Genomic DNA, 23,501 nt, shown 5'->3' with positions numbered 1-23,501 from the left:
AATATCTAACCCCGTACTATGTGGTAGGTGGAAATCAATGCGCTCGGGAATTAGACGCTCACTGCCAGCACATTTTTGATCGATCAGACTTTTCTTCGATTGATCGGAGTTGGTTCAATCCATCAGACTTTTCTCAGATCTATCTAACTTGGCAGTTTTTCAGCATCAGCCTCCTTTTGCTCCAAATCAACCTCCTATTGTTCTAAATTCTCACAAAGACTTAGTTTAACTCCAAAAAGGCCTTAAGAAACCATTTTTAGAACGTTTTAACTTTATTGACCTAAAAAAGGAAATAACAAGAAATTAGTCTAAAACAGGAAAATAAGATCGATAAAGGTCCTAAAATACTCAAGCTTAAGGGGTTTAAATGCGCACTTTTCAGCGCTCATCAAAGAAAGCCACTTAATCTTTCGTACCAAGCTTTTGGAGCTTGTTTTAAACCATACAATGCTTGTGACAATTTGTAAACATGGTTAGGATGATCATAGCTTTCAAAACTCAGTGGTTGTTCCACATGCACTTCCTCCTCAATAAAACTATTTCAGAAAGCACTTTTTACATCCATTTGATATAGCTTAAAGTTTTTAAGGGAAGCAAATGCAAGAAGCATTCTAATAGCTTCAAGCCTAGCTACGGGAGCAAAGGTTTCATCATAGTTAATTCCCTTTTCTTGATTATAACCTTGAGCAACAAGTCAAGCCATGTTCCTCAAAATAGTTCTCGATTCATCCTTTTTGTTCCTAAACACCTATTTTGTGCCAATGATAGTCTTATTTTTAGGTCTAGGAACCAATTTTCAAACTTCATTTCTTTCAAATTGGTTAAGTTCTTCTTGCATAGCCATGATCCAAGACTCATCATTTTCAACTTCAAGAAAATTCTTTGATTCAAGATAGGAAACAGAAGACACAAAATTGCATATGTTACTAATTTGAGATCTTGTATTGACACCTTTGGATGGATCACCAATGATTTGATTTATTGGATGATTAGGCACTTGCTTCCAATCCTTAAGAAGTGTGACTTTATGGGGATGACTTTCTTTTGAATCATCTTTGGGGAGATCTTCAAAAGATGGATTGTTTATATTAAGATTTTCAATACTCTTTTCAATTTCCATTACATCCTCATTATCATCTAATGAACATTTAGGAGGGGACAAGGGTGATTCATCAAAAACAACATGTATAGACTTGACAACCACGAGTGTTCTTTTGTTGAACACTCTAAATACTTTACTACGAGAAGAATAAGTTAAGAAAATTCCTTCATCTGATTTAGTTTCAAATTTTCCTAGATTATCTTTATCATTAAGCACAAAGCATTTACATCCAAAAACTTTAAAATAATTGATGTTTGGCTTCCTTTTATTCCAGAGTTCGTAAGGAGTTTTGTTGAGGAGTTTTCTAATAACGACTCTATTAATGACATAGCATGAGGTACTAACGGCTTTGGCCCATAGAGATCTAGGTGACTTATGTTCATTCAACATAGTCCTAGCCATTTCTTGTAGAGATCTATTCTTTCTTTCAACAACTCCATTTTGTTGAGGAGTTCTAGGAGCCGAAAGATTATAATTGTAACCATTTTCATTACAAAATCTTTCAACATCTTGGTTTTCAAATTCTCTCCATCTATCACTTCTAATGGACTTAATCTTGCATTCCTTTTCGTTTTCAACTCTTTTACAAAATTTAGAGAAAATAGAGTGAGTCTCATTTTTGTGTGAGAGGAAAAATACCCAAGTGAATCTAGAGAAATCATCAACAATCACAAATGCATAGAGTTTTCCACCAAGACTAGCTACTTTTTCCGGACCAAATAAGTCCATATGAATTAATTCTAGCGGTCTTGACGAAGTTATATTCTTTTTCTCTTTTAAATGAAGACTTAATTTGTTTTCCAATTTGACATGCACTACAAGTCTTATCTTTGGTGAAATTAGTCGTTGGGAGGCCTTTGACTAACTCATTTTTAGATAACTTTGAAATAAGATCCATGCTAGCATGACCTAACCTTCTATGCCACAACCAATTATTTTCATTTGAGGATACAAGGCACTTAACATCTTGATCATGCAATTCATATAAAAGCAAAGTATAAACATTTCCATTTCTAAGAGCATGAAACAATTCACTATTTTCCTTTTTAACAATGCATTTATCAGATTTAAATAGCACATCATATCATTTGTCACATAGTTAACTAATACTGAGCAAGTTATGTTTTAAACCTTTTACAAGTATCACATCATCAATAGATAGGGAAGAAGAGATACCACTAGATCCAATGCCAATTACCTTGCCTTTTGAGTTGTCTCCAAACGTGATGTTCCCTCCTTTATGAGGCTTGATAGAGAGAAATTTTAAGCGATCTCCTGTCATATGTCTTGAGCACCCATTATCTAGGAACCACTTGTCCTTGGATGATGATGAGCTCTTCAAGCAAACCTACAAAGGAATTTAAGTAATCTTCTTGTGGTACCTACCTTTTCTTGGGTCCATGGGAGTTAGGAAGAAACATATATGTTCCTTTAATAACCCAAATTTCTTTTGTCTTGCATGGCCTAATGGGATAATGATTAATCTTATGTCCTAGCCTTTTACAATAATTACAATTTAGATTTTGAATGGAATTTTTAACAAAATAGTCGTTCAAGGGTTTTCTTTCCTTCATCAAACAAGAATCTTTGTTGTAGGGATTATATCCAAGCCCATCCTCAGCATAAGCATTTCTTTGCTTACCAAACATAAGACTTAAATTCTCTTTACCTTTTGTGAACTTGGTTAAAGTCTCAATTTGATCCTCAATTATGACTTTCAATCAATAGATGTAAAATCTTTAGCTAACTCACATTCTTTTTCCTTTTTCAATGCTTCATTTTCAAGAAGAGATTTTTCAAGCTTTTGAACGATAATATATTTTTCTCTCTTAAGACTAGCACACTTTTGAACCATCTTACCTAATTCATCATGCAATTCTTTGAAAGCATCAAGCAAATAATTGTGAGCATCAACTAATTCATCATAAGTAGTTTTAAGTCAAATGAGTCATGGTTAGAGTTTACCTCATCTTCATCGGCCATAAGGCAAAGATTGACCAATTCATTGAGTTCATCATCACTTCTAGATCCATTTGAATCATCATCCTCCCATGTAGCACGCATGGTTTGCGCTTTCTTTTTTTGTTCCTTTTCATTTTTGTATGCATAGCAATCTGATTTGAAATGCCCCGGTTTTCCACAATGAAAACAAGTAGGTGCTTTTATTCTTCCTTGCTCACTTGTGGAGCCATTTCTTTTGAGATTGTTACCTTTTTGAAACTTCTTCATTTGAAGGACTCTTCTCATGGTTTTGGTGATGAGTGCAATTTCTTTTTTTTTTTCATTAACAAGAACTTTCTTAACTTCAACTTCTTTGGTAGTGGCTTAAAGAGCTAGATCTTTCTTGTGGGCTGCTTTGTTGTCATCTCCATCATTCATTTCTAGCTCATATGCCATCAAAGAACCAATGAGCTCATCAATAGGAAGTGTGTTGAGATTTTTGGCTTCTTGAATAACGGTCTTCTTAGCTTCCCAATTCTTAGGCAGAGACTTGAGAATTTTTCTCACATTTTTGGAAGTTGTATATGACTTCCCAAGAGCCTTCAAAGGATTGACAATGTTACTAAAGCGAGAAAACATTTCACTTATTGTTTCTTTGTTGTTCATGGTAAATAGTTCATATTTATGGACAAGCATGTTCATTTTAGATTCCTTAACATGACTAGTGCCAACATATGTAATTTTAAGTTTATCCCAAATCTCTTTGGCCGTTTCACAATCCAAAACTCTATTTATATTCGTCTTTGCTTAGAGCACAATGGAGATTTGTGATAGCCATGACATTACATTGAACAAGCCTACACTCATTTTGGGTCCACTCATCATCAGTTTTGGGAACTGTTATGCCTTCAACAACTTTGGTTGGAATATGATCACCTTGTTCAGTGGCTTTCCAAGTGTCGATATCTAGGCCTCTTAGAAATGCTCTCATTTTGATTTTTCAATAATTATAATCATTTCCATTAAACTAAGGAGGTCTATTGTTAGATTGATCTTCTTGATGAAAGTTGGCCATGATCGTTCTCTAAGATGATTAGATCTTTAACTAGAGATTAGGCTCTGATACCAATTGTTAGACACTAATTGACTCTAGAAGGGTGGTGAATAGAGTCAATGGGTAATTTTTCAAGTTTACAAATTTAATTTCCAATCAACAAGTATACAATAAACAATTATAGAAAATAAATCATACAGAGCATAAATATAAGAGAGATAGGGACAAGAGGTTGCAAACAGTGACTCGAAGATTTTAGCGAGATTAAGAAATTCCTACCCCTTGGCGCAAGATCCCTCTTAAGACTTCCCAATCCACTAAAGGTTCTCCTTAAGGGTGGAGAGCAAACTTTCACATGAAGCAAGCCTTTGCTTTTCTTTCTTGCTAGGAGAACACCCTTCTCTTAGGCTTCTTTGGGTCAAACCAACCCTTACAAGTTTGTAGAAAAGTTTGTAGTTAAATATAAGGTTGAATCTCTCTCAAGATAGATATACAAATGTAAGCTCACAAGATTAGAGTAATAAATGAATCAGAATGAAGCTCAAGTCTAATATGGTTGAATGTATAAATGCTAGAGTAAATGCTCTTGAATGGTATTTCAAAACTATTGGTTACAGAGCATTAATAAGTAAATAACCATTGGAGCCATAAATACTTGAGTTTTAGATCTGTCTCAGCTTATTTAAAGTACTCGAGATAATGAGATTGGATCTTATCTAACCGATTACAAGATTCTTCCTAACCAGTTACATCAGCTAGGAGACTTTTTCAGTTTAAGACTAACTACTCGAGTACAGGAGACTTCCTAACCGGTTACATCATTGGCCAAGAGAAGTGACATTCTATTTAAGTGAAGATAACCGGTTACATAGGTTCTCCTAACCGGTTACATCATTGGCTAAGAAAAATGTTATTCTATTCAAGTGAAGATAATCGGTTACATAGCTTGTTCTAACCAGTTACATCATTGGTTAAGAAAAAATGTATTCTGTTTGAGCGAAGGCAATCGGTTACTTGGGTTCTCCTAATCGATTATGAAAGGTCATAAAAGATGCATCATTCTGTGTGTGTTGATCTACTCGGTTAGAACCAACTTTCTAACTGATTCCAAGATGGATTTGATCAATTGAGTGTTCTGTCCATTCACCTACTCGGTTAGATGAATTTTCTTAACCGGTTACAAGATCTAAGGAAATTTGGATTTTTCTTTTAAATACAAGATTTCAAAAAATGTTTTTGAGGCAAATGCATGAGCCTATAGATATGAGCTTCAAATCAATTCATAAATTACTTTGACAAGGATCCTAATCACTCACCAATCTATCTACCACCTTTTTCTTTAAGTTGATCATGTTTGAATTATGTTTGAGGTAAACTTGATTTTTCTTGAAATGGTATCTTTATCTTGTTTGCTTGGTTGTAATTGCTTGGTGTATTTTATCCCTTTGCTTTGTATGCTCAATGTAAACATTAGTCCGAGAACACTTTTAATGTTTTGTAATCATCAAAATCATTAGACGGTCTTTGAATGACCTTTAGGGTCAACACCAATTACTCTCTTCCTTCACTTAACTAGAGTAAATCACAAAGAAAACTCCATATATAATAAGTCTCAAGGGTTGGCCTAGTTAGAAAAGAAAAGAATTGGAGTGCCTTACACGATTAGAGTTTCTAAGTGAAAATATTTTTTTAAGGTCCATACTTGCATACATAGTTGGACATTTATTCAATCCGTGTGGGGGCGCATTGCACTGATCCCCTAAATTAGTCAAGGTAAAACCCCGAACACCCAAATTATGAAGGAAAAAAAAAAACCAACATCAGTAGGAGGAATTGCCTTAAATATGTCACCACCAAAATAGTTCAAGTTATTAGTCCCTTACAAGCCAGCAACCACATGAGGTAGATCAAGCACAGTACACTGCAAGTGTGGGAACCCGTCCACGATGGCTTTTGCCACAGTCCCTATGCCACCCCCAACATCAACCATTGATTTCAACACCTCAAAAACACCCTTACAATCTTTAATAACCACACTAGTTACCAACTTTGCATCACTAGCTATATCATCATTAAAGAAATGGTTCAGCTTTGGTTCATGGCCCGTGTAGTCCCAAAATGTCCTCCTACAAGACATATCAAACGACGTAGGATCACCATTTTAGAACCACTGGCTCACATGATGCCATGGCTTTGTTAAAATAGGATCCAATATGGCTAGCAAAAATGGTCTCACCCTCAATGGCTCATCCTTGAGGAGGAGGCGAGAAGCCGGTGTAAGCAAATAACCATCTTCTTCTTCATTTTCAGATACTTTTTGCTTGACAAAGAAGACAGAATGAACTAGAATATGTATGAGGTGATAGATAGAGAATGTTTTGGCCTAGTTGATATTAAGCACTATAACAAGCTCGGAGAGAGTCATGGGTTGTCTATGGTTGTGGATGATGCCTGGTATACTTAGTTGAATTGTACATTTAAGTGACATGGAGTTTATGAAGTTGAATATTGTAACGACCAGGGTTTGGATTCAACTCGGTACTACAGTGATGAACCGAAGATTGACCCGATAACAGATCCAGATACGGAAGCAAGAAACAAAATGATGGTCTTCCAAGGCACAAAACTAAAACCCTAGGATGACCCTCCATGAGGTCACGAAACTCAAAGAAACAAGGTGCAGAAGCAAAGGACCGGAAGAATGACAATTTAAGCCCCTAGGGGCAAGGTGGTCATTTCTAAAGTATGAATTCAGGTGTTACCAAGCACACCACTAGAAAGGAAATGAAAAACTAATCAAGATGGACTCAAGAATCGTATGATTCGGAGTCCGAACGAAGGAGAAACAGCAAGATGAAGAGGAACAAGCAAAACCCTTTAATCAAGGGTAAAGTGGTCAATTTTCAATTAAAAGGGGGAGAATTGACTCTAAACAAGTCAAATGAGGTCCACACAACCTAATCCAATTGTTTCACAACATTCCAAGAGGTTCCAAGAACATTGGACAAGAATCCCACGAAATGCCCCTTCCCGGTTGAAGTAAAAACTGATACCCTCTCACTAAAACATAAATAACTCTCACCACAATTGGATTTTGAATGCATTGCTAGTGTCATAGGAAATCTGACTCTAAGCTCATGAATTTAGGCTCAAGAATCACCCCATTTGGGTTAGAAACGAAGAAGTTATGGCCATTCAAAGTCGGAGCAGCAGTGTTAAACCTAAACTGAGGCTACTCTCAGGATCAGGTTATTTTGGTCGACTGAAATAACCCATTGGATGACTGAAATGACTTAATTTTGTACTAAAATCATGTTTTCAAGGCTTGGTTGTATCAGTAGACCGAAATGAACCATCGGTCGACCGAAATAAGCCATTGGTCGACTGAAATGGCCCTGAACAGTGAAAATGGCTACTGGAAATGCATGTTTTGAAGTTCAATCAAAAACCAAAAGGCTTTGTTCGCCTGAAATGCCATTTTGGTCGACCAAAATGACTCGAGAAGGTGCAAAAATTTCATGTTATGCACTAAAGGCTGAAGGTCTACTTGGAATCCCCTATGGTATGTTCAATTTGCATTATATGCAAGTGGGTGATGATGTGAACATGCACGCAAGCGTAATATGGATATTTAAACATGTTACAGTGGCCTATGGCCTTATTACATCTCATTTACAAGATTTGACATGTCAAACCTCTAAAGTTGGAAAAATTACATTTCAAAGGTAAAACTTAAAGTTTACATACATAGACTTGAACTTAAAGGTTTGTGGCCCTTAGCCACATGTCATACATATCAAAGGCATTAAAAAGGGTGTACTTATGTACACTTTACATACATAGAATCAAGAATACAAGTTTTGTTATAGGAAGCCACAAATCACCCAAGCAATGAAATCTTCAAGTCTTGAGTCCTGTATGTGATGGCCCAAGGTTTTTCAACCCTGTGCGTGAGTGATGAATCGAAAGATGACTCGATAATGGGTTTGAATTGTGGAAGCAAAAGATGAAATGACATCCCTACGGACACAACATGTTCCTAGGACACCAAAGAGACCCTCAATGAGATCACGGAACCCAAAAAAAACAAATACAGAAACAAGATTTCAAAAATGGACAAAAAGGAACCCAAGGGTAAAATGGTCATTTTCATCATAAAAGTGAGTACTACCGAGCACACTGTTGGAAATACAACAAAAAAATAATGAATTTAGACTCAAGAATCACTTGATTCGGAGTCCGGACAGCAAAGATATCAAATCTTGAAGTCGAAGGAAGAAAAACCCCATCCGGTTCGAGCCAAAAACCGACACCCCTCCACTAAAACTTGAATAACTTGAGCTACCAAAGGAATCTGAAACTATAATTAGTACCATTGGAAAGATTATTTTGATAAGGTCAATTTAGACTTAAGAACGGACCAATTTAGAGTTAAAACGAGGAAGATAGGACAATTTGAAGTTGGAGGTGCAGTGTTGAACCAAGACACACAACACACACCTATGAACAGTACTTTGAGCACTCAAACTAGGACTTCGAATGCTCAAACAGTACATGCCCAAGGCCAAAACTTTCTGCCCGAACTTCGAGAACTCGAACTCCCCTTTAGAGCGCTCGAACTCCTGTAGCTGCACCTGAAATGCAACCTTAAAATGCAATTTTGAGGACTTTCTGAGTCTTTTTTGGAAAAAAGTTGTGAAGTAACCCCCCTTAAAATCATGTTTTCTAGTCAACCATGTCAAGACAAACATTTATTTTTCAAGTGAAATACCAAAAATGCCCTTGAGGTCTGATTTAACAAAAATATGCAAATGAATGCTACTCTAACTGTTCATTTCATCAAGAATGGTGTTGTGTGCCAAAGTGAACATGCACACATATGTAAAATGAGTAAATACACATGTTCCAATAGCCCATGGTCATAGAACATGTTATATACAAAATACAACCTGTCAAACCTCGAATTCTCATCATTTCATAAGACAACTATGGGATTAAACTAGCATACATGTGATATAAATGTACATGGCACTTGGCCTCATGTTATGCATACAAAATAGACATCTTCAAGTGTTCTTAGATATACATTACACATTAAGGAAGCCATCTTAGCTTCTACAATACCATACATCCACGGTATACAAAATTTAACATCCAAAAGGAAGGCATGCTAAACAAGTGCATGTCAATATACAAAAATGCTTCAAATAACTCAAAATCTTCTAAGGATGATGAGCATCCAAGAACATGGTCTCTTTACCTGAAAAACAACCCAAACCACTAGGGTGAGTAATCAAGTTACTCGTAGGAGAAGCATATGCGTATACCCTAAAGTTTCAATATCATTGCAAGATTAATATAGACGAATACAAGGGAGCATTACACTTAACATCTATGTTCAAGGTGTTCTAAGGGATCATCTTAAGCTAACTTAAAGGTTTCTTAGCAACATAATATCAAAATGGAAATAGCATTGATTGTCAACTTGGAAATGAATGCGAAATCAAAAAAAAGTGGAATCCTTGGATACCTAAGCTCGGAATTCTGCCGAGACCTCAACGGTTATTCCGGGCATTAACCCGCAGGGAAGACCACCCTAAGTGCGTACTATCTCAATTGGGGAGAACTCATACCTCCCGTACTAGAGCCAAACTCTAGCCATGTTACTAGTAACCATGTGCCAAGAGAATCCAAAATATATATCAAGTTCAAAACTTATATATATAAATAATAAAGCATATCAACCACCTTACAAGCACAAGAACTTTGAAACCACACAACCATGTCTTAGGATTCCAAGTCTAGAATGGCATGATAGATGACAAGTTCTTAACATGATATGATGCACAAAACAATATCATTAACTTATCAATTTGAGCATGCCTCAACAATAAGCCATATATACTAAATGTTTTCATTTTAGCAAATAGCTTCTAAAACAATCATGATTATGAATAGTAATCTACTAGAATGTAGGATTACCATCATAATAGCATAGTAACTCAAATCATTAAGAATTTTATACAACTTCAACAATCCTACTCAAGATATATACACAACATACATGCTTGATCAATGAAATCCTAAGTCAATCATAAGGATTTCCTATAGTATGCAATACTACAATTCTAAAAGCATATATACAATATATATTAAACCCCAAAGGATTTCAAAACACTTAGAAAATAAAAATACTATCACCCCTACCTCAATAGAGAATTGTATCTCTATAATCCAAGCTACTAAGCACAAAATGGAAAACAAGTTTAGGGTTCTTTAAGAGGAGAATGGGAGGAAACTTTTCTCTCCCAAGGTTTTTAGTCTAAGGTGTATGGAAGTGAGCCAAATTGAAGGGGTAAGCTATGAACTAAGCTTTCCTCCAATGGTGGACTTGTTAGGGTTCATATGAGATAATGAAATGAAGAAGTAAAGTGTAAAAATGGTGAGTGGAAGGACTAGAGATCCTCCACTCACTATGTGCTCTTGCACTACCTCTCACACACACACATTACAAGACTACATCATGGCCTTACACTTATCACTAATCCAATGCCTCTTCCAAGGCTTAATCCTAAGCTTACACTTGTTAACAATCCAATGCCTCTTCCAAGACTTAATCCCAAGCTTACACTTGTCAACAATCCAATGTTTACATGTGCACCAATGTAGGGCCAACACATGGATGAATCTCCACCCACCAAATGTCTAGAGGTCATGGTGCCAAGTCTCTTCACCTAAATTCCAACAAATGGCTCCATGAGAGTGTGACACTTGTCACACTTTTCAAAAATTGCAAAATGGTCCTTTTTCAAAATATCTTCTAAAATAAATTGCAAAAAGGTCCCCCAAACAAAAAATAATAATTTTGCATAATTACACTAAAATCCCAAAAGTTATGAGTAATTACACTAAAGTAAGCATTCATGCCCTTTATAAAAAAAGCAACTAGCGTGCTTTTCAACAAAAGTGAAAATACCAATGTCATGGAAATCAAGTATCATGAATGCATGCAAAACCGGAATCAAATCCAAATACCCGAAATGAGGTTAAGCAAGGAAAAACGATAAACGAGTAAAAGACGAAATAAGAAAAAAAGAAATGAAAAAAAGAAAATCACTGAAAATGGAAAAGGAGGAAAAAGACAGGGTCATTACAACCTACCCTCCTTAAAAGGATTTCATCCTCGAAATCAAGTCGTACCTGAAAGAGAGAACAAGTGGGGATACCGAGAGCGAACCTCCTGCTCGAGCTCCCAGGTAGCCTCCTCAACACCATGATGTCTCCACAAAACTTTAACCAATGAAATGGTCTTGGTCAACAAAACCTACTCCCGTGAATCAAGAATCTGGACTAGACCCTCCTTGTAGGTCACATCTTCATCAACAACAACATCTGTCCACCGTAAAACATGCGATGGATCCGGCTCATACTTCCTCAACATAGATACATGAAAGACGTCATGAACTCTATCCAAGTCTGGCGGCAATGCCAAACGATAAGTAACTTCACCAACGCGCTCCAAAATCTGAAATGGTCCTATGAACCTAGGAGACAACTTGCCCTTCTGTCGAAATCTCAGAAGTCCCTTTAGTGGAGAAATCTTAAGAAAGACGTGGTCCCCTACCTCAAAAGACAAGGATCTTCTCCTCTTATCAGCATAACTCTTCTGCCTGCTCTGAGCTGTAGCCAACCGCTGTCGAATCAACTTGATCTTTTCTGTAGTCTCAATGACAATGTCGGGACCCAAGGTGACTGTATCACCTACCTCGGTCTAACAAACTGAAGATCTGTAAGGTCTGTTATACAACGCCTTAAAAGGTGTCATTTCGATACTGGTTTGGTAACTGTTCTTATAGGCAAACTCAACTAAGGGTAAGTAGTCTTCTTAACTACCCCCAAAATCCAAAATGCAAGCCCGTAGCATATCTTCCAATATCTGAATGGTACGCTCCGACTGACCATCAGTCTAAGGATGGAATGCGGTGCTAAAGTGAAGCCCCGTGTCAAGAGCCTCCTAAAAACTCTGCCAAAAGTGAGACGTGAACCTGGGATCCCTATCCGAAACAATGGATACTGGAACCCTGTGAAGCCTGACAATTTGCCCCACATACAATCCACTAAGTCTCTCTGCATCGTCCATCACTGCTATAGGCAAAAAGTGAGCCGTCTTAGTCAATCTATCAACAATGACCCAAATGGCATCATTCCCTGCCTTGGATCTCGGAAGTCCCGTCACGAAATCCATAGTGATGTGCTCCCACTTCCACTCTACCACTGGTAGTGATTGCAACAAACATGCCGGTCTCTGATGCTCTACCTTCACTTGCTGACAAGTAAGGCATTTAGCCACGAACTAAGAAACATCCCGTTTCATACCCTTCCACCAAAACTGTCTCCGCAAATTGTGATACATCTTCATACCACCTGGATGAACTGCGAGTCGAGAATGGTGAAAATCCTGAAGAACATCATCATGACAAGACAAAGGGACAAACATCCTCCCTCTGTACCTGAGACCACTGTCTGAATGCAAGGTCCAACCCTCTACATTCCCACCACCTGAAATCTGATCGTAGATGGACTTCATCTCCCCATCCTCCTGCTGTGCCTCAATAACTCTGCTAACAAGAGCCGGTTGAGCCACAAGGCTAAATAAAATAGTCGATAAAACATCCTTATACAACTGCAAACCAAGATCTGCAAGCTCTTCTAGCATCTTCCATCTGTGAATGGAAATGCTAGCAAGAGTACCCCATGACTTCCTACTCAATGCATCGGCCACCACATTGGCTTTCCCCGGATGATACTGCAACACAAAATCATAGTCCTCCATGAACTCAACCCATCTGTGCTATCTCAAATTCAAATCCTTCTGAGAGAAGAGATATTTAAGACTCTTGTGATTGGAGAAAACTTCGAACTTCTCCCCATACAAATAGTGTCTCCACCCCTTAAGGGTAAAGATAACTGCTGCCAACTCCAAATTATGTGTCGGATAGTTCAACTCGTGAGTCTTCAACTGTCGAGACCCATAAGCTACCACCCGTTCAGTCTGCATCAGAACATAACCCAAACCTTCCTGTGAAGCATCACAATAGATCACATAACCTAAACCACGTTTAGGTATGATCAAAACTAGAGCTGATGTCAACCTGACCTTTAACTCCTGAAAAGCAAAATCACAAGCCTCATTCCATATGAACTTGACTCCCTTGTGAGTAAGTCAAGTCATTGGTGCCACTAGACGAGAGAAATCCTGAACAAATCTCCTGTAATAGCCGGCTAGGCTAAGAAGGCTCCGAATCTCAAACACTGTCTTCGGCTGCTCCCAATCCATTATAGACTCAATCTTTGACAGATCCACTACAACACCTCCCCCTAACACGACGTGTCCAAGGAACTTTACCTCTGGTAGCCAAAATTCGCATTTCTTGAACTTGGCATACAATTGGTTATCCCTAAGGATCTGTAAAACTGCTCTCAAGTGATACTCATGTTCTTCCCTTGAAGCTGAGTACACGAGAATGTCATCAACGAACACCACCACAAACTTATCAAGATAGTCACTGAATAAACGGTTCATCAAGTCTATGAAAGCTACTTGAGCATTGGTCAAACCAAATGGCATCACCAGAAACTCATAATGGCCATACCGTGTACGAAAAGCAGTCTTGGATATATCCTCATCCTTAACCCTTAACTGATAGTAGCCCGACCTCAAATCAATCTTCGAAAAGCACGTCGCTCCCTTCAACTGATCAAACGAGTCATCAATCCTAGGCAAAGGATACCTGTTCTTGATCGTAGCTTGATTCAACTTGCAATAATCGATGCAAAGTCTCAAAGACCCATCTTTCTTCTTCGCAAAAAGAACTGGTGCTCCCCATGGTGAAGCACTAGGATGAATAAAGCCCTTAGCTTTCAAATCATCCAATTGACCCTTCAGTTTATCAAGTTCTGCTGGTACCATACGGTACGGTGCCATAGAGATGGTGATCGGTTGGTCAATTATACATCAACCTTCGCAATAGCACGAATCATTGTAAAATAGGGCTATTGGTCGGGTAAGTCGAACCACTGGGACTACGCTAGTCTAAAGCAACCTAAATGTCTAGAATCATTCTTAGGATGATGAGGTGTAATAAAGAGTTGTTGATTGTTTGTCACTTATACTATTAATTGAAATATGCATTAATGAAAAACTTGCAAGAATTTAAGGGATGAAAGACGAGTAAAGAAGACTAAGGAAGTGAATCAGCCTCCATCCCTATACACATGCTAGATTAGACCTAGATAAGGGAAAAACAACATATGATGGTCAAGAACTACATAGCAACACATAGTTGCCATGTAAGTAATCAAGAGGTACATTAGGTCTCAAACAAGTATAATCCATCAAAAGGGTAAACATGTTTAGACTACCAAACTAAGGTATAGCTTATACACGTTTACTTAAATGAAAGACTATCAAATTCTTGACAAAATGATGAAGCACATGGAGCTAGAGATTAAGCGTACACCATCAAAGGATTTCCTAAGCAATGGTCTATCAAAGTCACCTATCAACATGCCATTAAATCATTTTATAACCTTGTTTCCATTCTCACCATGTAAACTCAAGCAAAAAGATTAATACAAGACATCACCTAACATAAGATAATGAGCTTGAAGAGATCATCCATACATATATAAACATTCATTACACCAAATGAAGTGCTCTTAGCTATGAAAAAGACCATAAATATACATTGCAATCCCCCAATATAGACTACCCTAGGACATGCTTACAAGGGAGGGACTTCATCACCTCCCTAGAGAAAGAGTTAGTTACCCATTGCTAAGCTAGAAGAAAGAAGAAGCTCCATCCAAGACTCCATTTTCGTGCTCCTTCCTTTGCTTGAAGAACTCCTCTCTTTTTTTTCTCCCTCTCCTCTATCTTGCTAGAATATCTATTTTGATGCATGTGGCCCTTAGTTGCCTTATGTCTTACAACCAAGCTCTCTCTCTCTCCTCCAAAGACATTCCCAACCACTCCATAAAGAAGGAGGGTGGAAAATGTGGAAACCAATGCAAAAGTGGGCTGAAGAGGAAGAGTCCCGAGCTGCATTCTGCCTGAATCTCGAGTGCTCAAAATAGGGCCTCGAGCACTCGAAATTGGAGCAGATTGCTCCATGCTTGCTTTGTTTCGCCCGGACCACTTTGGTAAAACAGCTATAACTTTGTGCTCCGAACTCCAAATGACAAACCATTTGAAGATTTGGAAATATGATTTAGAGCTCTAAAAAATTTATGTTTTAGTGGAGATCCAATTCTCAAGTATGGTTGGTCGAAATTGAAGAGCAAGGCAGAAACTCATTGCTGCCAGGCAGTTCTGAGCACCTCTGATAAGAAGATCATAACTCTCTGCTCCAAACTCCGAATGACAAACTGCTTGAAGATTTGGAAAGCTGATTCAGAGCTCTAAATATTTCATGTTATGAGGGAAGTCCAGGTCTCAAGTTTTGAAGGTCAAAATGGCGAGCAAAGTCCAGGTTCCACTGCTGCCAAAAATTCAGCATTGTGACCTTTGATGTTCAAAACTCCACAAAGCATCCTTCTTGCTTCTTTTTGGCCAATGAACCTGAAAATTTGCAAAAACGTGCATATGAAGGTAATCTACATAAAATAATCAATTAATAGACTTAACTAATGTAATTTAGGGCGCTTGAATATACAGTATTCGGCGCTTATCACACCCCAAAACTTACATTTTGCTAGTCCCTTAGCAAAACTAAAATGCAAAGCTCAAGGGAATAAAAAACATGGGAATGCTATTACAAAAATATAAACAATGGCAAATATAAATATAAACATAGCTCAAATACAACTTGAAACAGATAAAGAGCTGGAGACGGGATCATTGGGAAGACTACCTTGCATATATGAAGCATTGATACAAAAATTGGCAAAAACCATTTCAACATGCATGCATCAACATCATAGTCCATATAAATAATTCAATTGTCATCTCTTAAATGGAAATAACTCAAACTCCAGTGAAAGTGAATTGAATTCTCAACATGCGGCTTTTACTTTCTTTTCCAATTCCAAGGCACAAGTTTTCAAATCAATGAATTCCCCTTTACATGAAGTCCCTAAGGCATGATTTTATTTTCAAGACAACTTTTGTTGCCTGTTAAGAATTTATTATAACTCAAAAGTGAAACATAAAATGGTTGTGCAGTGTTGAAATCCTTTAAGCTTTCTAACCAACCTATGTAGCGAGCGTTAGGCCAACAACTCCCAAACCAGACGGCTTTAGAGTGTTAAGTGTAAAGACACTCCTAGGGCTTAATAGCTCAAGTTGGAAAGGCTACGAATTCCAACAAACCATGTTTATTACACACATTTTTTTGAATGACCGTGCAATGTTTAAGTCCTTTAAGCTTTCTAACCAACCCATGTAGCAAGCGTTAGGCCAACAACTCCCAAACTAGACGGCTTTAGGGTGTTAAGTGTAGAGACACTCCATAGGGCTTAATAGCTCGAGTTGGAAAGGTTACGAACTTCAACTGGTCATTATTTTCTTTCTTTCTCATCTTCATTTTTTTTTTTTTTTTTTTGACAACTTATATCATGCCAAAGATATTCATCTATCTGGTTTATCAAATCAGATTAACTAGGCCAAGGTCAAGGTCAATCAAGTTGCATGCCTCACAGTTAAGTTTCCAATGTGCATCTGTGCATTGTGAAGCTTATAAGAGTGTAAATCTAGCAAGAATCTAATTGAGGCATTTATACAGACTACATTGTATTTTGCATGATTACTTCAAATTCAAATTTCTTTATTTTCAAAAATTCTCAATTGCTTCTATACACAAGGTGTTAAACATATGCTTTGTCTCCGACAAGTTTCAAGCTATACTATCATTGCTTTACAAAATAGTGATACCAAAATTATGCCAAAAATGCAATATTGCACCCCCAAACTTAAACTACACAGTGTCCTCAATGTGGACATGGGTTGAAGTTAAAGACAAAAAATGACAGAAAAATAAAAAGGAACAAAAATACCCAGGGGTAGGAAAAGGCATGGGGAGAAGAACACCCAAACTTGAATTGGACTGCGCAACCTAGATAGCATCATGAAAAACAAAAAGAGACAACTACAAAAAGCATTAATAGCACAAGCATAAATACAGAAAAATAATGTACATAAAGTTAACAGAAAAGAGAGAATTTGCATTTCAAAAAGAGTTTACATGATTACAAAAAGAGCTGTACAGGGATCATGTCTACTAGAGCAACCTATACATAGCAAATTCTTACAGTGCAAAAGTAAAACAACAGATACAAGAGAAATATGTTCATATGAAACAAAAAGATAAGGTCCAACACTCGCAGCAGCTATGGTCCAGAGGGAAGACGGGCGAGGATGGAATGGAGGAGAGACTGAGTCTTACGCCGGTCGGCTTAAGCCAAATGACGTTCCTCAGCTGCGACACAGCGGTCTTCAGCAGCAAGACGACGATCTTCTTCGACACGGGAAGAAGTCGCACACATAGTCCGAGTGTACGCGGATAAAGAATTTTCAAAATGATCCATCCGCTCATGAATACCGGCAATGCTAGCCTGGATGAAAGCCTGGTTCGGCTGAGAGTCGACCGGAGGCTTTAACCTTGCAGCGGCTGTTGCCATGGAAGCATCCTCAGAAGGAGGAGGAGGTGGAGCTTGGATGAACAGGGGAGCAGCAGGCTGAGGGGTGCTAGAATGGCTAAGAAAATTGATCCACCGGCGCTTGGTAAAATTTTTAGTCTTTTCGCCTTTTGGTTCATGGGGAGGAACAATGAAACCCTTGTGCTGAAGGAGCCGAGTGATGAAAAACGGCAAAGGCAATTTCCGATTTTCAACTCGCGAAACCCGTGCATTATGAGCGTCATGCCAAAATTTCATAAATGTTGTCCAAATGAGCTCCGGGATGGAGAACCATTGGCCTTGGTCCATGGCATATAAGGCTTGCAAAAGGAGGCCCCTACGCTAGGTGCTATGCACCAAAGGGCAGACATTGTGCTTGAAAACAGTGTCAATGAACCAGAGGCGTTCCGGAAGATTGGTTTTACGGATAAAAGACCGGGGCCTATTAGGATCGTTAACATTGCCAATGGCTGCCACTACCTGCTTAACAGTCATATCATCGACCAGCTAATACAACGTATGGCCAGTAGGGTCCAAAAGGTCAGCGGGGCACTCAATGGGGCAACTAGAAACCTGAATGATGTCAGTTATAGTGAAAGCATAGGTGGTGCCATCAATGGATGTAGTGAGAGAAATGGGTAGCTCTTCAGGGCATTGGAGATTTTGGTAGAAGAGGCGCACTACACGGGGGTAGGCAACCCTGGCAAGGGGCGCGCAAATGTGCTGCAGACGCCGGTTAGTCAATTCGGCTACAGCCTACGAAGTAGTGGGTAGAATGTCAAAGGCATCCGTGAGCGGAAAAGAAAGCTCGTAGTTGAGTTGTTTGCCAACCAAAGGATCACGTGGTTGCTTACGATTGACAGCACGGGCACCCGCAGAGGGTCTAGGAGGGCGAGAAGGACCGGCACGAGACATTTAGAGAGGTGGACTTGGTTGAGGAATTTCAACGAACACCTGGCGTGCACCACAAAAAGGAGAAGGTGAGAGTGAGTGGGATGGAGGAGCAAACCCAAAAATTTTGGCAAGAAAACAAGCTCTAGGATAGAGCTATCATCAACAACAAGCAACACAAGCATCAACAAAATCACCGACATGCAATCCCATCCTCCTTATGATGAAATAAAGACAAGGAAATGAGAATAATAGGAAGCTCACATACCTTGGGAAAGAATGGGAAATGGGAAATGCAAACATGCAGGGGCGGTGGCAATGTTGGTTGGTTGGTGGTGGATGAGAGTTGGATTGGTTGTTTTGGGTAAAGAGAGAAAGTGGGTTGCATGCATGTGGTTCATGGATGGGTTGGTTGGAGGTTGCCGAGAGAAAGGTGGTGTGATGGTGTGAGGGTGTGGTGCATGCTTGGGTTGAGAGGGAGAGGGAGATGGAGTGGGGAGGTTGGTTGGTTGGTTTGGGGAAGGTGATAAGCCGAGAGAAAGGGAGTTGGTTGTGAGGTGTGAGATGGGTTTGTGGGTTTAAAAGAAAGAGAGGGAGGGAGCTTTGAGTGAGAGAGGGTGTTTTAAAAGAGAGAGGAAGTGGGTGTTTGGTCGAGTGCTCGAAGCTTCACTTCGAGCACTCGAAGTGGAGGCAGTAGGCTCGGGTGGTTGTTGTGTAAGAACTTAAGCAAGGGGCGAGCACTCGAAGCTTGGCTTCGAGTGCTCTAGAATTTGGCAGAGAGGTCGAGTGCTCGGGTGGTGAATGAGAGAGCTTGGGTGAGGTTGAGAGGGGGTTCGAGCACTCGAAGTTGGACTTCGAGTGCTCGAAAAACTGGCAGTGGTTGCGGAAGGAGAGGGAGATGCCGAGAGTTGAAAGATGGGTTGATGGGGGTTGTTTGGTGGCATGATTACATGCATGGGGTTTGCATGCATACATGCAGGTCGTGGAGAATGGTTGCATGGAGTGGGTTTGATGGTTAGGAGAAGGGGGTGGAGTGGTGAATGGTGTGGTCGAGCACTCTAAGCATAGAAGTAGAGTGCTCGAATTGGGACCGGTAGGCTCGGGGATTTGGTGGAAGGGATTTCGAGCACTCGAAATAGGATTTTGAGTGCGTGAGTTGAAGACAGAGAGTTCGGTATTTTGGGCTGAAAATGGATAGCAGCTGCGAGCACTCCAAAGGAACTCTAGAGGGCTCGAAAATGAGGCAGTGGCTGCTTATGAAGGGCTGAAATTAAAGGACATCAGCGAGCACTTGAAGCTTGGTAGTAGAGTGCTCTAAATTAGGACAGTGGGCATGCAAACCGGATGAAATCACTGGGAAGGATTTTTGAAAAATTGCAACATTATGCCAATGGAAAATTTTCCAATCTTGATACTTTGCAACATGATGCAAAATGGATGGAAATCTCAAAAATGAAAATTTCAAGCTTAAAACATTGCAACATGATGTAAAATGGATGGAATTCTCAAAAATGAAAATTTTAAGCATAGAGAATTTTTTAAAAATTTGCATGTCAGTCCTAAATTCAAGCCATGCATGGAAAATTTAAAACTTGGCACATTATTCCAATCCAATGCATGGATGGATTTTTAGAAAAATTTGGAAAACTTTTTAACTTCTTTCTAATGCATGGATCAAATTGGAAATTTTTTCAAAATGTAACACCTTTCCAATGCATGGATGATTTTGAGAAAATTTTCAAGCCTTGGAACATCTCTTCAATGCATGGATGGGATTTGGTCTCTTCAAATGCATGGATGAATGTAGGAAATTTTTTTTTTAAACCTTGCACTTCATCTCCAATGCATGAAAAATTTTGGGGAACCATGATCCAACAATGCATTGAAAATGAGAGGTTGTGCACATGAGTTGCATGCCAAAGATCCTATGAAATTGCTAGAAAGTGATGGAAATTTCCGGGAATGAAAATTAGAACTCAGAAGGTCTAAGAGGCCGGTCTAAAATTGCAGAACACAACTGAAGACCATTTCAGAAAAATCAAATTTTTGGCTTTTCGAAACCATTTCCCAGAAAATTTCAAGGCTCAGGCAATGGAAAGAGGGGGGGAAAGCTTGGAAATTAGAAGAATTACTTCCCTTGCTTTGCTAAATTTAATGTCGATAGCTAGACGAAGTTAGAGTTGGCACTAATCCTCATAAATTGGGTCCGTCAAGAGGACTTCCTCAACTTTTCAGGTTGGGATTGTGCCATCAATGCAAGGCTTAAGCCGTTGGCCATTAACCTTGAAGAGTGATCCTTTTGTAGGATCATGAAGTTCGATTGCTCCATGAGGAAAGACAGTAGTGACAATGTATGGACCATCCCATCTTGACCGGAGTTTACTGGGAAAGAGTTTCAAGCGGGAATTGAAAAGCCAAACCTTTTGTCCGGGGGCAAAAGACTTCTTGACGATGTGTTTGTCATGAAAACCTTTAGTCTTTGCCTTGTAGATTTTTGCGCTTTCATACGCGTCATTACGCAATTCCTCAAGTTCATTTAATTGCAACGCACGATTAGAGCCGGCTTGTTTGAGATCAAAATTGAACCTTTTTATGGCCCAATAAGCACGGTGCTCTAATTCTACTAGGAGATGACATGCTTTGCCAAAGACAAGTCGATATGGTGACATGCCAATGGGTGTCTTATAAGTTGTCCGGTAAGCCCAAAGCGCATCGTTTAGCCTTAATGACCAATCTTTGCGGTCCGGTCTAACCGTTTTTTCCAAAATATGCTTAATCTCCCAATTAGAAATCTCTACTTGACCACTCGTTTGAGGGTGGTAAGGTGTAGCAACCTTATGAATGACGGAATACTTGGTAAGGACGGATTTGAGATAACAATTTCGGAAATGAGATCCGCCATCACTAATGATTGCTCGGGGCGTACCAAAACGACTAAAGATATGGGACTGAATGAATTGGATCACGACTTTATGATCATCGGTTTTGGTAGCCTCGGCTTCAACCCATTTAGACACATAATCCACCGCTACAAGGATGTACTCATAGCCATAAGAAGATGGAAATGGTCCCATGAAGTCAATCCCCCACACATCAAAAATTTCAACAATTAAAATGTTGGTGAGGGGCATCATGTCTCTTCGGGACATGGATCCAAGTTTTTGACATCGTTCACACGATTTGCAAAAATTGTATGCATCCCGAAACAAGGTAGGCCAAAAGAATCCACTTTGAAGAACTTTGTTAGCGGTCTTTTTCGCACTGAAATGGCCTCCACAAGCAAGAGTATGGCAAAAATTTAGAATGCTTGTGGTCTCGGTTTCAGGAATGCATCGCCGGATGATTTGGTCCCGGCAATACTTGAATAGTTCCGGATCTTCCCAAATGAAATGCTTGACTTGGGAGAAAAACCGGTCCTTCTCTTGTTTGGACCAATGAGTTGGAATTTTGCCAACCGCAAGATAGTTGACAATATCCGCAAACCATGGAAGATTGAAATGTGAAACTTGAAGAAGTTGCTCATCCGGAAAGGAATCACGGATGGCTGCGAATTCGGAAGATTTTTCAATAAGTAAGCGAGAGAGATAATCGGCGACAACATTGTCGGTCCCTTTTTTGTCCCGGATGTCAATGTCAAACTCTTGAAGTAAGAGGATCCATCGAATTAAACAGGGTTTTGTCTCTTTTTTCGCTAACAAATGCCTAAGAGTGGCATGATCCGAAAAGACAATGACCTTGGAGCCAAGAAGATAAGAGCGAAATTTATCCAAGGCGTACACCACAGCTAGCAATTCTTTTTCAGTGGTGGTGTAGTTCAATTGGGCATCGCAGAGAGTCTTGCTGGCATAATAAATGACATGCGGAAGTTTATCCACACGTTGGCCCAAAACCGCCCCTAATGCATAGTCGGATGCATCACACATGATCTCAAAGGGAAGAGACCAATTAGGCAGTTTCATGATTGGGGCGGATGAGAGGAGAATGCGAAGTTTGATGAAAGCTTCCATGCAAGCGTTATCAAAATTGAACGGAACATCCTTAGCTAAGAGATTACACAAGGGCCGTGAGATTTTGCTAAAATCTTTGATGAAGCGACGATAGAATCCGGCATGGCCAAGAAAAGAATGAAATTGACGGACGGAATTCAGAGGAGGAAGATTAGAGATTAACTCAACTTTTGCCTTGTCTACCTCGATTCCCCGCTTAGAAATGACATGTCCTAAAACAATGCCTTCTTGGACCATGAAGTGGCTTTTCTACCAACTTAGAATGAGATTCGTCTCTTTGCATCTTTAGAGCACAAGAGACAGATTTTTGAGACACGAGTCAAAGGAAGAGCCAAATACGGAAAAATTGTCCGTGAAAACTTCCAAGAACATTTCAACCATATCCGAGAATATGGACATCATGCACATTTGGAACGTCGCCGGCGCATTGCAAAGCCCAAAAGGCATGCGTCGATAGGCAAAAGTACCAAAGGGACATGTGAATGTTGTTTTCTCTTGATCTTGGGGGGTGATTGCCACTTGGTTATAGCCGGAATAACCATCAAGAAAATAATAAAAGCTTTGTCCGGCTAACCTTTCTAGGATTTGATCAATGAATGGAAGTGGAAAATGATCCTTCCTAGTTGACGAATTGAGTTTCCGGTAATCAATGCACACACGCCACCCGGTGGTAGTCCGTTGTGGCACGAGCTCACCCGCTGAATTTTCAACAACGGTGAGACCGGATTTCTTGGGCACAACTTGGTGGGGCTCACCCACTTGCTATCAGAGATAGGGTAGATGATTCCCGCATCTAACAATTTGATCACCTCTTTCATGACCACTTCCTTCA

The 23,501-nt window shown here is 39.3% G+C and overlaps 1 pseudogene; it reads right to left on the bottom strand.

The window, feature by feature from the left end:
• Positions 1-23,501, bottom strand: part of LOC132309245 (trans-resveratrol di-O-methyltransferase-like) — a 51,421-nt pseudogene that overhangs the window by 13,633 nt on the left and 14,287 nt on the right.

The sequence above is a fragment of the Cornus florida genome, unplaced genomic scaffold (assembly GCF_030987335.1).
Source record: "Cornus florida cultivar Cherokee Brave unplaced genomic scaffold, ASM3098733v1 CherokeeBrave_3.0.0_Hap2_Chr05, whole genome shotgun sequence".
In the NCBI taxonomy this organism is placed as follows: domain Eukaryota; kingdom Viridiplantae; phylum Streptophyta; class Magnoliopsida; order Cornales; family Cornaceae; genus Cornus; species Cornus florida.
Note: the sequence above shows the minus strand (reverse complement) of the source record. Positions and strands in the feature narration are given on the sequence as shown.